Below are 18,940 nucleotides of genomic sequence, written 5' to 3'. Positions count from 1 at the left end.
TATTTTCCTTATCTTCTCCTTGTTCTCCTTTCTTTTTGTTCACCTTGTTTTTCTTTGGTCTTGTCTTACCCTTGTTCTCTTTCTATATCCTTGTTATCTTTTCCTGCCTCGTGTCTTCCCATTGTTTTCCTTATATTCTCCTTTTTCTTCTTATATTCTCCTTGTTTACCTTATATTCCCCTCCTTCTACCCATGTTCTCCTTGTTTTACTTGTGTTTCCCTTGTTCTTATATTCTCCTTGTTTGTTTTATATTCCCCTTGTTCTACCTGTGTTCCCCTTGTTTTACTTGTGTTTCCCTTGTTCTTATATTCTCCTTGTTTGCATTATATTCCCATTGTTCTACTTGTGTTCCCCTTGTTCTACTTGTATTCCCCTTGTTCTTATATTCTCGTTCTTTTCCTTATATTCCCCTTGTTCTACCTGTGTTCTCCTTGTTATACTTGTGTTTATCTTATTCTTATATTCCCCTTGTTTGCCTTATATTCCCCTTATTCTACTTGTGTTCCCTTGTTTTCTTTGTATTCCCCTTGTTCTTATATTCTCCTTGTTTGCCTTATATTCCCCTTGTTCTGTGTTCCCATTTTTTCTTTGTATTCCCCTTGTTCTTATATTCTCCTTGTTTGCCATATATTCCCCTTGTTCTTATAATCTCCTTGTTTGCCTTATATTCCCCTTGTTCTATGTGTTCCCCTTGTTTTACTCGTGTTTCCCTTGTTCTTATATTCTCCTTGTTTGCCTTATATTCCCCTTGTTCTGTGTTCCCCTTTTTTCTTTGTATTCCCCTTGTTCTTATATTCTTCTTGTTTGCCTTATATTCCCCTTGTTCTACCTGTGTTCCCCTTGTTTTCTTTCTATTCCCCTTGTTTTTATATTCTCCTTGTTTGCCTTATATTCTCCTTGTTCTACTTGTGTTCCCCTTGTTTTCTTTGTATTCCCCTTATTCTTATATTCCCCTTGTTTGCCTTATATTCCCCTTGTTCTATCTGTGTTCCCCTTGTTTTCTTTCTATTCTTTCTATTCCCCTCGTTTGCCTTATATTCCTCGTGTTCTACTTGTGTTCCCCTTGTTTTCTTTGTATTCCCCTTATTCTTATATTCCCCTCGTTTGCCTTATATTCTCCTTGTTCTACTTGCGTTCCCCTTGTTTTCTTTGTATTCCCCTTGTTTTCTTTGTATTTCCCTTGTTTTCTTTGTATTCCCCTTATTCTTATATTACCCTTGTTTGCCTTATATTTCCCTTGTTCTACTTGTGTTCCCCTTGTTTACTTTGTATTCCCCTTTTTTCTTTGTATTCCCCTTGTTCTTATATTCTCCTTGTTTGCCTTATATTCCCCTTGTTCTATCTGTGTTCCCTTTGTTTTCTTTGTATTCCCCTTGTTCTTATATTCTCCTTGTTTGACTTATATTCCCCTTGTTCTACTTGTGTTCCCCTTGTTTTCTTTGTATTCCCCTTGTTTGCCTTATATTCCCCTTGTTTGCCTTATATTCCCCTTGTTCTACTTGTGTTCCCCTTGTTTTCTTTGTATTCTCCCTTTTTCTTTGTATTCCCCTTGTTTTATATTCCCCTTGTTTGCCTTATATTCCCCTTGTTCTGTTCCCCTTTTTTCCTTTGTATTCCCCTTTTTTTCTTTTATTCCCCTTGTTCTTATATTCTCCTTGTTTGCCTTATATTCCCCTTGTTTTCTTTGTATTCCCCTTGTCCTTCTATTCCTCTTGTTTTCTCTTTCACCGTTTTCTAGACAATAGGACGGTGTGTCCCCAATATGGTTCGGAAGGGATGTACTACAGTAGACAGTGTTGTAACAATGATTGCAAGGATGCACCCTGCGCCCACAGTTTGTTTTGTCATTCACACTTCCCATCTGGAAGGTCTGGTAACAAAAGTGAAGAGCGGAAGGAGGTGAAGACGGAGAATGAAGGCACTGACATGGACCACCCCTGATTGAAACACATTGTAAACATCATTAAATTCTATAGTTTTCCCTTAAAACTTTCATTTTGTTGCATGCTCTTTTCCTTTATCTTAGTCAAATTCCAGGAAGTTGCTTTCTCTCTCCGACATTTGCAGGGCAGTCATTGAAACAAGGTGACTGATTTTTAAGAAGTTGTGGTGCGAGTACGGTGATTAATATTGAAATGTCATTTTCTTTTAATTTTGTCATTATTCCATTATTTTAAGGGCATTTTATTGATCATTTTAAGTAGATTTTTAGGTCATCAACATCCGCCCCCTAGTTATGACCAACCGTGTAGACACTTTAAGGCCATAAGACACTTTTCTAAATCCTTCAATAGGAGACGAAATTGTCCTAACAGTAATGTTCGTTACAAACTATCATGTTTTAGAGAAACTGTGTATACCACATCATTTATTACATTAACTAACTTACATAAGGAAATTGATGAAGTGGAATCATTAGAGTCGGTTTTAAGTAAATAGTTGTTTTGTGTGTGTGTTGTTTGGACAAGGATTCATTAATTTTTGGTAAACATGACTATATTTAATGCTCATCATTCCCTGTTAAGTGGACGCGTTGATAATGAATAAAATGCGTTCATTCGTTTATGAGAAATCGTGGTTCACACACAGACACCATACACATAATCACCTTTTCTGAATCATTGTTATGAGAATGTGTGATTCCTTGAATATCTGGAAATAATTCTTCGGGATTCTTAATATTTATATTTCGTATAACTACACAATAAAAATATAGGCCTACAGAAATGCTGTCATTGTAATTGTTTTCTTGACCATACGTCCTACTCATTTTTCTCCTTTGCAGTATATTTTATTCTCCTCTCTCAATTCTTACGACCACCATTTAATGAATGTTTTAATTTAAAAAAATAAGTAAGAAATTATTTTGAGATACCTTTCAATAATATTGTAAACCAAGCTTAGTTTAAAGACGATTCCATCATGTTTTTATACAGAGTGATTTATATAGAACTGACAAATTTCTTTCTTTAATTATTCCGTTGGAAATTCATTCAATGACCCAATTTTAGCACCAAATTAAGCAGAATGTTCTGGAGTTTCGATTCCTTGTCACTAGATGCGCAGATGTTTATGTTTTATTCCTATTGTTGGCAGCACTGACCCAATTTTAGCACCAAATTAAGCAGAATGTTCTGGAATTTCGATTCCTTGTCACTAGATGCGCAGATGTTTATGTTTTATTCCTATTGTTGGCAGCACCAGATGCGCAGATGTTTATGTTTTATTCCTATTGTTGGCAGCTGTTTTCGACATTTTGTGTCAACGTGAAAATGCAGTACACATTAAATCAAAGACTCTTCCTTGTGAAGCAATACTGGATTACGAATTCAATTACAGCTACTCAAGTGGCATACCAGAGAGAATTTGGTGTTCGCAATCCTTCCAAAAGAAACACAATACTGGGACTGGTAAACAAATTGGAAACAACTGGATCTCTGGTGATTGAAAAGGGCAAGCATCGTTCATCTAGGCTTCCCACGGTTGTTGTTGACGTAAGAGTACGACTGGAGCAGTCATCCAAAAAATCATTAAGACGTTTGTCTTTGAGTTTGTTGAGCAACTGGACGATGTAGAGCTGAGTCAAGGATATTTTCAGCAAGATGGCGCTACATGCCATACATCAAATGAATCCATGGAACTATAGTAATTGCAAGTTTCTTTGACGACCGAATAATTTCCGGGAACCTGTGGCCACCGAGATCTCCGGATTTGACAACGCCAGACTTCTTTCTATGAGGTTACTTAATCTCCCAAAATTCCTCTACATTTTAGGTATAATAAGTTGTCGCTAGCACAATTCGTTTTGAAACAATTAATTAAAGAAATGTGTCAGTTCTATATAAATCACTCTGTAGTAGAGCAGAGGTCTCCAAAAAGCGTATAGTCATTCGTGATCCCGATGCTGCCCGCCGAACACAGTGTGCTGTAAGGCTAGAGAAGGGAGAGAGAGACTCGTACCTCAACAGATGGGAGCAGTCAGTGGGGGATTGCGGCAACGACCTGCTTATGTTTACAAATAATAACTTCAAAAGGATATGAAATATCTTACATTTGTATATTATTTTGACATATTATGAAGCTTATACTTTTGATTGGGAAATATTCGTGAGCGAATGCAAACATGAAAAATGGAATAATTCATTTCGCATAAGCTGCACTTTCCAAACATCTAGCATTGCCACAAAAGATGTAACACGATTGTACATGTCGATTATAATCTGATTGTGTCCTTGCAGATGACAATTCAAATTGTTGAAATATTCCGAAATATCAACAAGAAATGTTAAATCAGTAACAAACAGTTCATCTTCCAGCTCCTGAATGTTCTTCCGTTGTGAATTAAAGGGAACAATTAGTTGCAATGAACAATGTAGATATACTAAAACAATATATACAATAAAGTATATGCAAAAAAAAAACTTACCTAATCTTCGTATTCCTCTCTTAGGCCTAATTGCTCTAACAGCTCACGAAATTAGGGATATTTTAGGAAGGAACCATTCATTGTGTTGACCGTTCTTACGACCACATCCATTACCTATTTCATATTTACAACTTTACTCCACAGTGCATCTTGGTGTATTAAACAATGCAAATATGCCACATTTACAGGCACTCCCTGATCATTCAATCATTAGTTTAGCCTGCCCACCAATCCCATCCGTTTCCCAATCATGGCTGGAGCCCCATCTGTTGCTATTGACACAAGCAGTTGCAAATTCAATCTTTTCTGTTCTATGGTGTCTTTCAGTCCCTGGAAAACCTCTTCTCCAGTTGTATTTTCCTCCAGTGTAATTATGTCTAGAAGACATTCAGACACAGTAAAATGTTCATTAACTCCTCGGATGAAATTGGAAATTGGAAAAGTGTAACTGGGTAAGGGGATCTTTGCCAAACATAGTTCTTACTTACGAGTGAAGGCAACATCATTGTGTATAAATGCATATTTCGAGGTTTTTCCTTTTAAATGCATAGGTTATATATTTTGATGTTGCACATCTCAAGGCATCTAATATCATATTTTCTACTTTTGACCAATTTATTATCTAATTCAAAATTTCTCTCTGATAAAAATAGGAATAATTTCCAGGAAGTATGAAAACTATGTGAGAAATATAACCAATAATTTCATACTTACTGTTGAGGACATGAAATTTCTGCGACGACATTGGATACTTGTGCTAGTGTACTGTGTAAGTTGAATCGTTTTCTACTTTAACATAAGGCTAGCTGCTAAGTGCAATTTTCCAATTAAAACTTATCTAGAACGCTGGCACAACCATGCGTCAAAATCATAACTCCTAAAAATAACTAGAAATTGCTTTGTTTTAAGTTTGATAGTTGATCTCAAATTAACATAAATGAGACTTCAGAAGATAATATTACTTAGGTAATGGGTAATTGCTGAAGTAGAATTCTAAGAAATAATAATCATCATCCTTCACGAATTAGGCCTCTCTAGACCTGTTTCGGCCCCATCTAGCAGCCTTCTTAAAGGTCTTCCTGGTCGACGATGTCCCTTAGGTTTATATTGCATCATAATTTTTGGGATTCTTGAATTTTCCATTCTTCTTACATGATCTAGCCAATTAAATTCGTATCTGCTGATTTTTTCTTCTACTGACTCTACTTCTAATTGTTCTAAAATTTCTTCATTCCTTCTTAGGTCTAAAAGAGTATATCCTGCTGTCCTCCTGAAAAATTTCATTTCCGTTGCTTTGATTCTGTTCATGTCTTTTTTCTTTAATGTCCAAATCTCGCTTCCGTGTAAAAGGGAGGGTAATGCTAGTGTATTATATATTTTATTCTTTTAGATTTTTGTACTAATTTAGCTTTTAATGTATTATTTATTATTTCTAGAATTTGTGTAAATTTGGTAATTTTCTTGTTCACATCTTTTTCATTTTGATAAGATATTTCACAACCCAGATAATTGAAATTTTGCACTTGTTCGAGGCATTGGTTATTGTGTATTATCTTACTTCTGACTGGGTCTTGTCCTAAAAATGCCATTACTTTTGATTTTTGTGCTGAAATTTCCATCCCAAAATCTTTTAATATTTTATTTAATGTATACAATCCTCTTTGTAAATTATCCTCTGAATTGGAAATTATGACTTGATCATCGGCATAGACTAAGGTATTTAATGTTAGATCACTGGTTATTTTGATTCCTGATGTGTAGATTTGGTTCCATTTTAAAATAATTTCATTTATATAGATATTAAATAAAGTTGGTGCTAGTAGACAACCTTGTCGAACTCCATTATTAACTAATTTTCTTTCGGATATACAGTTATTTATTTTGACACTTATTTTGCTGTCTGTGTAGATTTCTATTATATGTAATAGCAAATTTGGAATATTTTTATCTTGTAATATGTCGAATAAAAGGTCTCTTCGGACTTTATGAAAAGCTTTCACAAAATCAATAAAAGCCATATGGGTTTCTAAATTAAATTTTCTTCTTTTTTTCTAACAATAGTTTGATACTAAATAATGGATCTACACATGCTCTTCCTTTTCTAAAGCCATTTTGACACTCCAGAAGGAAAGTTTCGGCATGTTTTTTTTTAAATTTTCATTTAAAATCCTACTAAATATCTTATAACATGTGTTGAGGATACTAATCGCTCTATAGTTTTCAACATTCTGTTCATCTCCTGTTTTATATATGGGAATAATTACATAACATTCTAATACATAGCATCCATCATTTAGTGATATTGCAGATAAAACGGGCAATGCAAATTGGTCTAAGATTATAGAAATAAATTTATGGATAATTTCTGGAAGACTGACATTTATTTATAATTCATTGGACATCTCTAACAATAAAAGCTGTCATTCTCGCTGTGATATGATGTGACATAGTAGTTCTCGAGATGTCACCCAGGATCTCGGTATTGTGTGATGTAATAGTTCTCGAGGTGTCACCCAGCAACTCGGTGTGAGTTCACCCAGAAACTCGCTGCGATGTGATGTAGTACCTCTCGAGATGTCACCCAACTTGTCGCTTTGCTGTAACGTAGTAGTTCTCGAGATGTCACCCAGCTTGTCGTTTTGGTGTGATATAGTAGTTCTCGAGGTGTCACACAGTGTGCAATTCTCCCAATCTAGGTGGACAAAAATCAAATTTCGACTTGTTAGTTAGGCATAGGTGAATATGAATTAATGTTCTTTAACATTTGGAGAATGTTGTGAGAAAGAGCTTTTACTGTTCTATCAGCGGCAAGCTATATTTAGAAGAGTATGAACAATGAGTTCATCCTAACACTTCTCGCTCCTGTTCAGTCGTAGACATAGAGGCTTGCTACGTGGATGAAAAAGAGCCAATTGTTAGTGATTTATTGTGTTGTGAGACATGGAATCTGTTCAGATATATACGTTCTTACTAATTTAACTTCAATTGCAAGTTTGTAAAGTATTATTCTTCTTACAGAAGGGTTTAAACATTACAATTGAAAAAAAAAAAACATTTAATGTTCTCCAAATATAATATGAGTTTTAGTACATCCGGTCACGTTCGGTTATAACAATTCTTTTACCATTTAAAACAGCATCATTTAGAGTGTTGAATCCCTGTTTTAAAGTTTGCTCGTTTTTGCGCATTTATCAGTAATTAATTCTTTTTCAGTGGTGGGGCATACGGTAACTCTATTTGGCTTAACAGCAAAAAAGAATCGTGGAATAAGGAAGTTTTCAATCACTTGTGAGTGTTTCAGGCCTGCAAAATTATTCACATATTTTTATCTAAGCTTAACAAACGCACAGTGATTCAGAACGCAAATCACTAGCTGGACAAAATTAATAACTTCTCTGCATTCCAACGGATTGTTACGAAACTTTGTACATGCCTTACAGGTGAGACATGTTTTATGTACAAACTCTGATTACATTTTCACAAGAAAAATTACCCCTTTATAGCAGGTGCATTTAAACAAAATTAATAACTTCTCTCCTATTTAACAGATTTTTATGAAACTTTATGGTACGGTAGAAGTTACATGTGAAATATTTTATTTTTTGTCTAGAAAGTCTGATTATGTTTCATAATAGAAACTAACCCTTTATAGTGGTGCATATAGACAAAATTAATAACTTCTCTCCTATATAATATGTTTTTATGAAACTTGGTACAACAATTAGGCCTATAGGTAGCATATAAGAATCTGTACATAAAAATATATGCTACCCGAAACTCCTGTACAAAGTTTCATAAAAATCTGTTATGTAGGAGAGAAGTTAATTTCGATGAATGCACTCCCTGTAAAGGGGTACTTCCTCTTATGGAACCGTAAATATAGTTTGTACACAAAAAATATATTCTACCTGTAACTTCCGTACACTGTTTCATAAAAATCTGTTAGATATGAGAGAAGTTATTATTTTCGTCTAAAACCATTCCATATGAAGGGGTAGTTACTCGTACAGAAATGTAGTCAGAGTTTGTATACAAAAAATATGTGCTATTTATAAGGTCTGTACAAAGTTTCATAACAATCCATTGGAATGCAGAGAAGTTATTAATTTTTTCCAGCTAGATTTGCGTTATTCCACACTGTATGTCACCCAGAAACTCACTGCGATGTGATGTAATTCTCGAGATGTCACCCAGCTCGTCGCTTTGGTGTGGTGTAGTAGTTCTCGAGATGTCACCCAGCTCGTCGCTTTGGTGTGGCGTAGTAGTTCTCGGGATGTCACCCAGCTCGTCGCTTTGGTGTGGCGTAGTAATTCTCGAGATGTCACCCAGCTCGTCGCTTTGTGTGATGTAGTAGTTCTCGAGGTGTCACGCAGCAACTCGGTGTGATGTCACTGAGAAACTCGCTGCAATGTGATGTAGTAGTTCACGAGATGTCACCCAGCTCGTCGCTTTGTGTGATGTAGTAGTTCTCGAGGTGTCACGTAACTCGGTGTGATGTCACTCAGAAACTCGCTGCAATGTGATGTAGCAGTTTTCGAGATATCACCCAGCTCGTCGCTTTGGTGTGACATAGTAGTTCTCGAGATGTCACCCATCGTGTCGCTTTGTGTGATGTAGTAGTTCTCGAGGTGTCACGCAGCAACTCGGTGTGATGTCACTCAGAAACTCGCTGCAATGTGATGTAGTAGTTCTCGAGATGTCACCCAGCTCGTCGCTTTGGAGTGACATAGTAGTTCTCGAGATGTCACCCATCGTGTCGCTTTGTGTGATGTAGTAGTTCTCGAGATGTCACGCAGCAACTCGGTGTGATGTCACTCAGAAACTCGCTGCGATGTGATGTAGTAGTTCTCGAGATATCACCCAGCAACTCGCTGTGTTGTGACGTAGTAGTTCTCGAGATGTCACCCAGCTCGTCGGTTTGGTGTGATGTAGTACTCGAGATGTCACCCAGAGTTTCGCAGTATTGTGACGTAGTACAGCTGCATGTCATCTTTTAAGGGGTATGGATTTCTTTTCATTGAAGGAAGAGTAGCGATTTGAGAAGTTCGTTGTTATTTTGCAGACGAATAAAGTTTTCTTATGTAAAAATGTTACTTCAAATGAAGTATTGGAGTTGAGAGCAGGATATTTTTATTCAAGAGAAATGTAAAGACATTTTATAATTTAGAGATGTGTTTTTTTCTCGTGTTGCTGGTGTGATTTTTTATGAAGATGAATTTTTTTTTACATGGTGGCGTTATGACTTTTTGTGGGTATGATTTTGTTTTTTCACGTGGTGGCGATGTGATTTTTTTGTGGAGATGAATTTTTTTTTCACATGGTGGCGATGTGATTTTTTTATGGAGATGAATTTTTTTTTCAGATGGTGGCGATATGTTGTTTTTTTCAAGCTGGATTTTCTTTTCAAATGTTGGTTGAAATTTATTTTTAAATTTCTGAATTATTTCTATATGTTATTTTATAATACATTGCTTGTATTACAATTTGTAATACAGCATTTCGGTTTCCTTACTTCTGGTGCCTATGTACCACCAAAAGCAGTGTTTACAGAAAGCACAGAGGTAGGGCTCCATGCTTTCTGTATTGTTCCAAGAGAGACTGAACCACGCTTTATCATCTCGTTGCGCATGTTCAGTCCTCGGGTAGAGACACCTGGTGGCCATTCAGACGAGTCAGAGGCATAGAGACTGTCTGCATTTTGTAGCAGGGTTAATTTCTCTCCTTATCTCGGAGGAAAATGAACTCAGCCACCATTCAGTCAGTTGCCCTACCAACTGGTATCAACAGGTGTGATATGTTAATAATGGTTTGGTTGTGCGCAGTTTACACTGCATTATATTTTGTATGCTGATTTTTGTTCATATAGTAAAATAAATCGATGAAATTATTGACAAAGATGTAATATGTGATTGTCTTTGCCTTTGCTATCATTGTTATTTTGGAATTTTGACACCGATCTATTCTTAGTTACTTTTGGTGCGCATGTACTACCAAAAATAGTGTTTACACAAAGCATAGATGTAGGGATCTATGCTTTCTGTACTCTTTGGAGCGAGATTCAGCCATAATTTATTATCTCGCTCCATTTATCCATTCTCGGGTAGAAACACCCGGCAACCATTGAAACATGGCTGAACGACCCACAGCCATTCTTCTTTTTGTGGCAAAGTTAATTCCTCTCCTCATCTCAGAGGGAACTGATCTCAAGCCACCTTCCAGTCAGTTGCCCTACCAACTGATATTAGTCAGGTTTGAGCTATTCTTAATAGTTCCAATTACTTCACTTTCCATCATTGATTATATTGAAGATAGTAGCTACAACTGTACTTAATATGATTGCGTTGACTTTAGAAATAAACGGATGTGATGTGATTGTCACATTTCTGTTTTGAAATTTATTGCTTGATTTAATTTTCTGTAGATTAATTGCGAATTTTAACATATTTGAGTGTATATCGTTACGATTTAATTTCCTCTATCGTGGGATGCAAGATTTTTAGTTAAATGTCTTCCGATAACTAAGACAGCAATCGTGTTTCATTCTGGTTGTTGCCGGGGCTCTATGCTTCCAGTAATAATCCTGAATTGCCTTTTATTAACTGTGCATAAAACACACCGTTTCTATGTAGCGTACATTTTTGAATTTACGAAGTTCTAAGAAGCAACTAAACCGAACCCCGGCAATGCGAAGAGAATTAAAATTGAGATTTTTTTCTGCTAAACAAATCCCGACCACAACGACCAACTTTCTCTTCTTCAGCCACACCGCTACCCACCCCCAGTCTCCACACCACCCGCAGTGCCACTGGCGTAGCTCAGGTGGTAGCTTGTTTTCCTGCTGACCAGAAGTTGCGGTCGGGCATGGGTTGGATTCCCGCTTGGGCTGGTTAGTTGGATGGGTTTTTTGCGAGGTTTTCCCCAACCATATGGCGAATTTGAGATAATCTGTGATAGTGGTCGTCAGCACTCGCTGAAATGGGTAACAGGTAAGCATTGCCTCGTAATATGCCCCGTCGTGCAGCAGGAAGAGGGAGAGAGCATACCGGCCAGCAGCCACGGATGCACCATAATGCAGTCTCGCGGGTAATAGACGCTAGCCCGAGGGTGCACTGTGCTGATGACCGCTGATCTATGACGAATCCTCGGTCTTATTTCGCCAAAAACCATCGCACTATCATCAATTCAATCGACGCTAAATATCTTGGTAGTTGATACAGCGTCGATAATAATCCCCACCAAACACTCCAGTCTCCACCCCAAACCCGATTCCCCACTCAATCTCCCATTCCATACACTTCCCCACCCACCACCACCCCATCCCACCCTCCGGACCCCACAATCCCGCCCCAGTCCCCTTAATATGTACAGGAGTGGCAAAAAAACCGGACCGACGGAATAATCAAAGACCCCGAAATGAGCCACTGCGCATGCCACGCCTGCATTCACAAGATAGCGAGTAATCTACTGAAATTGTTGTAGTTTCGACTGCTGATGTAGCCCATTTCGAAAACCATTAGAAAATAAGCTGGTAAAATTCATGTTCTGGGAATAATAAGTTAATTAAGTAGTAAAATATCGCTGCAATCGAAAAATACTGGGAATAAATTTGAATAAGGTATAGAAATGAAATTCCTTCCCAGGCAGGAATCGAACCACAAAATTCTTAGTTACCAGTCTGTCGTGCTGTCACTGTGAACAAGGCTCTGAAATCAGCTACAAGGGTCGGTCCGGTTTTTTTTTTTTTTTTTGCCACTCCTGTACAAGGAGTTGCACCTCCATCTTCTGCGGCGACGGCGATCCAGTAGTTCGGGAAGTTCGCCAGATGTTCCTCCCGCCGCGGTGGTGCACCTGGTGCGGTGCACCACCCCCATGAAAAGAAAGAAACGGTATGGTCAGTATATTGCCTGCAGCCAACTAATTAAGTAACTGTACTTCATAAAAAATAAGTCCCATAACACGAGTCGCCAAATAACGCCAACTATAACCATAAGTTGTTAACTTGAGGGAGCCTTTGACATGTGCGGGCTGTATGGTGCTGTACCAGCGCCTTCTAAGGCGAGGACGTAGGGTTGCCTGTGTCTGAACACAAAGCACAGTGTTGGCATTCATGCAGCTATGCCCTTTCTTGTACACTGACGATATCTGAGCCTACTAATTGAGTGATCGATATTTTTTTTAGTAAGTGTGTCTTATTTAGTTATTACTTCTCTTAATAGATGGCGAAGACAATAGTCAGTATTAGTCGTACATAAAAATACCCGCATTATAGAATTAAAATTTCATACCACTCTGGTGATTGAAAAAACAAAAAACAACGCTGGGTTTAGTTGGAAACCGCTGATATTGTCAATAATGAGAATAGTTTATGGTTAATTCTAATAATTTTCCGTCACACTTTTTAACCACACCAATAATGGTGCCACCTATTGAGAACTAGTCACTCTTTCAAAGTTTGTCAGTTTTTTATATCTTTGGCTCTGACTTATCTTGTGATTGGAAAGTTTGCTTACACGATAGTAAAATCGTAGGCCAGATATGTTTGAACGCCAGTGTACATTCGCTGTAGCTGGAGTTCTTTTTGCTCTGTGTTCAAATAGAGTACAGGAGTCGTGCTAGACCTCCTTCAGCCTGGTCGCACAAAGTGTAACCGACAGAACATATCGTAGATGAATAATGGCACATTTATGGCTCCATATTGAACGTAGGTGATAGAAGTCTTACTAGACATCCTTTTATTGGCCATAACTCGTATAGCCAGTACATGCATTATACTCATCATGTTCGACGTTAAGTGGAGCTATTTGGCTCTGTGTTCACGTAGAGTACAGGAGTCGTGCTAGACCTCCTTCAGCCTGGTCGCACCAAGTGTAACCGACTGAACATATCGTAGATGAATAATGGGCCACTTATGACGCCATATTGAACGTAGGTGATAGAAGTCTTACTAGACATCCTTTATATTGGTCACAACTCGCACATCCAGTACATGCATTTTATATATATATATATATATATATATATATATATATATATATATATATATATATAATGTTCGACGACGTTAAGTGGAGGTATTTGTGACTCCAAATGTTTACTAAGTGACAGGATTCTGAGAAGATCTCCTTCACCATGGTCATTTCTCGTGCAACCAATTACATTTCATTCAGAACACACATACACCCGCACATTGTCACAGAATTAAGCCATAGTGGTAATCGCATTTTTCTATATATTTTTTTATATTTCACTTTGTTTCTATTTAATACATTTTAAATTGATTTTCGTTGCTTGTTTTTTCTTATATTAACTTCACATTAAACATTTAAAATTCATTCTCGTCGTTTGTATGTGATATTAATTTTACTAGGCTTGCAAAACAGGAAGGTCTCCACTCAAGTATTCTATTTATAATGGTCATTGACTAGACGGTTCTTAATATCGCCCTCTGTATTCTTTATTTACATGATCTTGTGAAGTGGCGTTGAAAATGTAACATTTAAGCCATATTTATTTGATCGTGTTTTGGGAATAACAAGAACTCAAGAAAGTATTATTAATGGTCTTCCTAGTCACAGTGTTAGTAAAGGTTTAGAACTTCTTATATCCGTCTCCCTTCCCTCACTTTTGTGAGGAGTATGAACCATTACTGAATGTTATGTTAGACGCATTGCCTGACCATATCTTCAACACTGTCAAGGGCAGAGATTATGACAACTCTGTGGAAGGAGAAATGGGATGAAGTATTATTCAGTTCAGTCATTATATGAATTTTAACACTTGCGATATATTTTTACAAACATAACAGTAGCATTTACATTACACAAGTTTAGAAATGCTAATAAAATATAAGCTTAGCTATGTCTCAATTAGTGACTGAGACAAGCTTCTATAATTCCTTAAAGGGAGGCTAAGGTGAAGAAATTATCATTTTGGTCAAAATACACTGTTTTTACATTTTGCTTTATAGTAATGTGCAAGGCCTGGTTTATCACTCCACTCCTCTAAGGTCTGTTTTTGTCGCCACTTTTCAAGTGCTGCATTAAGCTTTCCCTTTTAAACTGTACCATTCTTTTAGTTGTGTTATTATGTTCAACGTAGTAATTCTTTTCTTTTAAGTTAATACTTGTCCACCAGAATGTATTTACCTGCTTGTGATTATATTTGTATGTATTCAGTCTCTATTTTTTATGTTTACTTATTTTTTATTTACTTATAAATGGTTTTTAAGGAACCTGTAGGTTCATTGCCGCCCTCACATAAGCCCGCCAACGACCCCTACCAGAGTGCCGCATTTGAGTTAAGTTGCTCGCTTGAACTGGGTCGAGTGTCGCACCCTCGAGTGAGATAAGATCGGTCGCGATACGCTCGTAATGAATAGAAGCACAGTACGAGGTTATATCACCGACATGTCTTATCTTGTATGGAAGGCAACAGATAAGATACACATAATATGTTTTGCTCACACGGTAAAAATAAGGATTTATATTCTGCTTTTCTGACAAACGTCTAATGGCACAATCTAATGTAACGTACGAACACAGTAACATGAAGTTATAAATTAAATACTATGAAAAACTTCGATATACAGTTATTATTGTTAATTAATAATTATTCTATATTTGATTTATTACATAATATAATATGATAGGTCCATACATGTAGAAACGTTTTACAAAATATTATTGATATAGCAGTAGATTAATAACAATATTAGTACAGAGATAACGTCACAGAAAATAATATAATAAAATGAATAATCATGCTGCACAACTGTTACAGACGCAAAGATTGATGCACTAATTATTAGAGATTATTATTATTAGAAAACTTGATACCTTCTTGCATTATCGTAATTGTGTTCTCCGTTTATAATAATTAGGCCCACATTTACATCCAATAACATCTAGGCTAACAGATGTGGCAAAAATGAAATCAGTCGTGTGTGGAAAAAGAAAAACATTTACCTACAACATTTATAGTACATTTTAAAGCAAGTTTTGTAGTTGTAGTATGGAGAGGTTAGTTAAACACTGCAAAGTTTTGAAATGATAAACATCTATTATGTTACTACACAGTTCATCACTGAATAGGTCGCGCCAGGGATTTTGGCAGATGGATTTTCTTAATGTGAACTGGAGAGCGAGTCCTCACCGCTGCAAGATCGGCTGTTACCTCTGTCGCAGTGGAATGGGTAGGACATAAGAGTAAACATGCACGTCCGAGTATTCTATTGAACTGTGCACAGTCACCTCCAAAAACTAAACAAATATTACAGTAGTCTATATGTGTCTTTGGTATTCCCAAGAAACTTGTTCGATTAATTAAAATGTGTCTCAGTGAAACTTACAGCAGAGTCCGTATAGGCCAGCTTCTATCTGATGCTTTTCCAATTCACTGTGGGCTGAAGCAAGGAGATGCACTATCACCTTTACTTTTTAACTTTGCTCTAGAGTATGCCATTAGGAAAGTTCAGGATAACAGACAGGGTTTGGAATTGAACGGGTTACATCAGCTTCTTGTCTATGCGGATGACGTGAATATGTTTGGAAAAACTCCACAAACGATTAGGGAAAACACGGAAATTTTACTTGAAGCAAATAAAGCGATAGGTTTGGTAGTAAATCCCGAAAAGGCAAAGTATATGATTATGTCTCGTGACCAGAATATTGTACGAAATGGAAATATAATCTGTTATATATATATATATATATATATATATATATATATATATATGGAAATATGTTAATCCTTAGTCAATAGATAAGACTGAGTTTTACGAAATACGAACATTAAGGGATGGAAAATGAGAGGCAGTAATGATCAAAATAGTTATACCGATTTAATTTTTTTTAACCAGCAGATGTGCAGCCTTTAAATTTAAAGTAAAGATTCACTCATAAAATTGGGTTAGACTATTCATCTCATCTCTCAGAATTGTTTCTAAAATGTATAAGGAAAGTAAAAAATTCAATTTCATGTAGGCTACTCCCTTGAAATAACTTCAGTTTTTTTTTTTTTACTTCCGAGTAGAGAGGAGAGAGATAGAAGTCGACGATTTTAAAAATTCACTAAACTATATTTAACTAGAGACGTAAAATTTAAAATGATGGTTACTCTCTACAATATTGGTTAAACATTCTTAGATTTTTTAAATACCATATCCTAAGCTACTGATGAAAAGGCAGAAGGGAGTGAGAAATCTCATGTCATCCGATCTCGATGAAAGTCGATATCTGGGGATCTTTGCGATCACAGAATACGAATAAGGTATTATTTAGTCCGACTTTGTCCCTACAGTGGTGGAGTGGGACAAAAATGGGTGAAAAATTAAATTAGATATCTTAGTGGTTTTGGAGACGAAAATTACGAATAATACAATTTGTGCGAATTCAATATGGCAGTTTCAGTACTATGAATTATATTTTAAAAAATTAAACATCGGATATCGCACAGGTAATACATGTACAGTATTTACGGGGGTATGTAACACCTTTTGATAGTAGGCCTATACATTTAGTAAAATCCAAAGTGTAATTTCTACATATGCTGAATGAATGTTGTGCTGGAATTTAATATAGCCATCAGCCAATACCTATAGATTAATAAACAACTTTTTAGAATTCATAAAATACAGTATTTATTGTGAATGGTAATTATATTTTTCAATTGGTGCAATTTGTGCAGGGAAAATTGGTTTATCCGATATTTTGTAGAGTTTCGAAAATTTTAAAATGCGTGTGAAGAAATTATTGCCCTTGTAATATCCATTACAATGCTATTTATTATACTCTTATATAAATCTAACTTCCGCAGCATGCAATTTTACCCAATTAACCAAATTATATTTTGATTATTAAGAAGAATAGTGATTTTATTAACTTGAATTGTCGCACCACCAGTAGATGATCCCTAGATCATTACTGGACAGATCTTGTATATTGATCTGGTAAGGGTAGGATTATATATATATATGCGCAATGCAATGCTTTTTCCTTGTAATTAAGAATTAATTTAATTAAGAAAATGTAGGAGACGTATTGTAAAATCATTGCGAACGGAAGTCATTTACATTTATTAAAGGTATTCTTTGAGTAGGACTGTACCGTGGTGTGTTTCATAATAAGGATAATTGATATGAGCTGCTGTTATGAAAATATGAACGACTCAGAATGTTATCGCATCTCATTCTCGCAGCTTACACAAGCAATATTGGCTCGCCTACTGGAAATGTCATCGAGGTCATCTGCCAAAATCGGTGCCTCCGACTATAACAACAACGAATGTCTAACGCTCGGCTTACACCGTTCGAGGATTTATCGCTCGCGACAGTTTTACCCATCATGCATGTGCGCTACCTATCGGATTATGCTATGAACTACTTGGCACTCGAGCGAAAACGTCCGATGTAGACCTCTCGTCCCTATTCTGAACAAGATTAATCCAGTCTCTATCATCATATCCCACCTCCCTCAAATCTATTCCAATATTATCCTCCCATGTACGTCTCGGCCTTCCCAAATGTCTTTTCCTCTCCAGTCTCCCAACTAACACTCTATATGCATTTCTCTATTCGCCTATACGTGCTACATGCCCTGCACATCTCAAACGCCTGGATTTAATGTTCCTAATTACGTCAGATGAAGAATACAATGCGTGCAGTTCTGTGTTGTGTAACATTCTCCATTCTCCTGTAACTTCATCCCTCTTAGCCCAAATATTTTCCTAAGAACCTTATTCTCAAACACCCTTAATCTCTGTTTCTCTCTTATAGTGGGAGTCCAAGTTTCACAACCATACAGAACAACCTGTAATATAACTTATTATTATTATTATTATTATTATTATTATTATTATTATTATTATTATTATTAAGTTAGTACTGGTATATCGGTATGTGTTTTTTTCTGAATGTGCTTTGATCCTCGTTGAGTGCAAGAGAAGGCCAATGGCCTTAACTCTGGCAGGCAAAATAAAGCTATTATTATTATTATTATTATTATTATTATTATTATTATTATTAAATTGCTGCACTACACGCCCTCTTATTATTTTGGGTTTCCTTTCCTCTTTAGATGAAGAAATTTTACTACAACATTGAAATTCTGGTCTGGCTGAGCCAGAGTGCTTATGCTGAAATTACTACTAAGAAAACACAACAGGAAATATTTTTCTAGTCACTGCAGTAAACACATGTGCGTTTCTTGTTTGTTGACTTGCTGGTCACGTTTCTGAAAATTGTATAATTGTAATCTCAGTGCGTTTACAGTACATAATGTACAACTAGGTCTCTTTTATTAGTTATTTTATAGTACGTTAGGTTTTATTTTCTTATCTACATCTCTGCACTAACTGATCAAATTTGCGACTGATTCTTGATAGCTTGGAACTGTTGACGTCGAAGGCATGTGTTTCTCTTCTTTGCGTGTCAATAATTTAACCCATACATGGGCGCAATTTTAGGTTACGTAAGGTACTCGATTTGAAATAATTTGTTTACTAGGATAGGAGACTGC

General features: G+C 36.3%; 1 protein-coding gene across 2 annotated transcripts in view; it reads left to right on the top strand.

Moving 5' to 3' along the window:
- ASPP (Ankyrin-repeat, SH3-domain, and Proline-rich-region containing Protein) overlaps positions 1-18,940 on the top strand; it is a 1,244,753-nt gene that overhangs the window by 435,230 nt on the left and 790,583 nt on the right. The gene's annotated exons all lie outside the window — the stretch shown is intronic.

Source organism: Periplaneta americana, chromosome 16 (assembly GCF_040183065.1).
Source record: "Periplaneta americana isolate PAMFEO1 chromosome 16, P.americana_PAMFEO1_priV1, whole genome shotgun sequence".
NCBI classification, from domain to species: domain Eukaryota; kingdom Metazoa; phylum Arthropoda; class Insecta; order Blattodea; family Blattidae; genus Periplaneta; species Periplaneta americana.
Note: the sequence above shows the minus strand (reverse complement) of the source record. Positions and strands in the feature narration are given on the sequence as shown.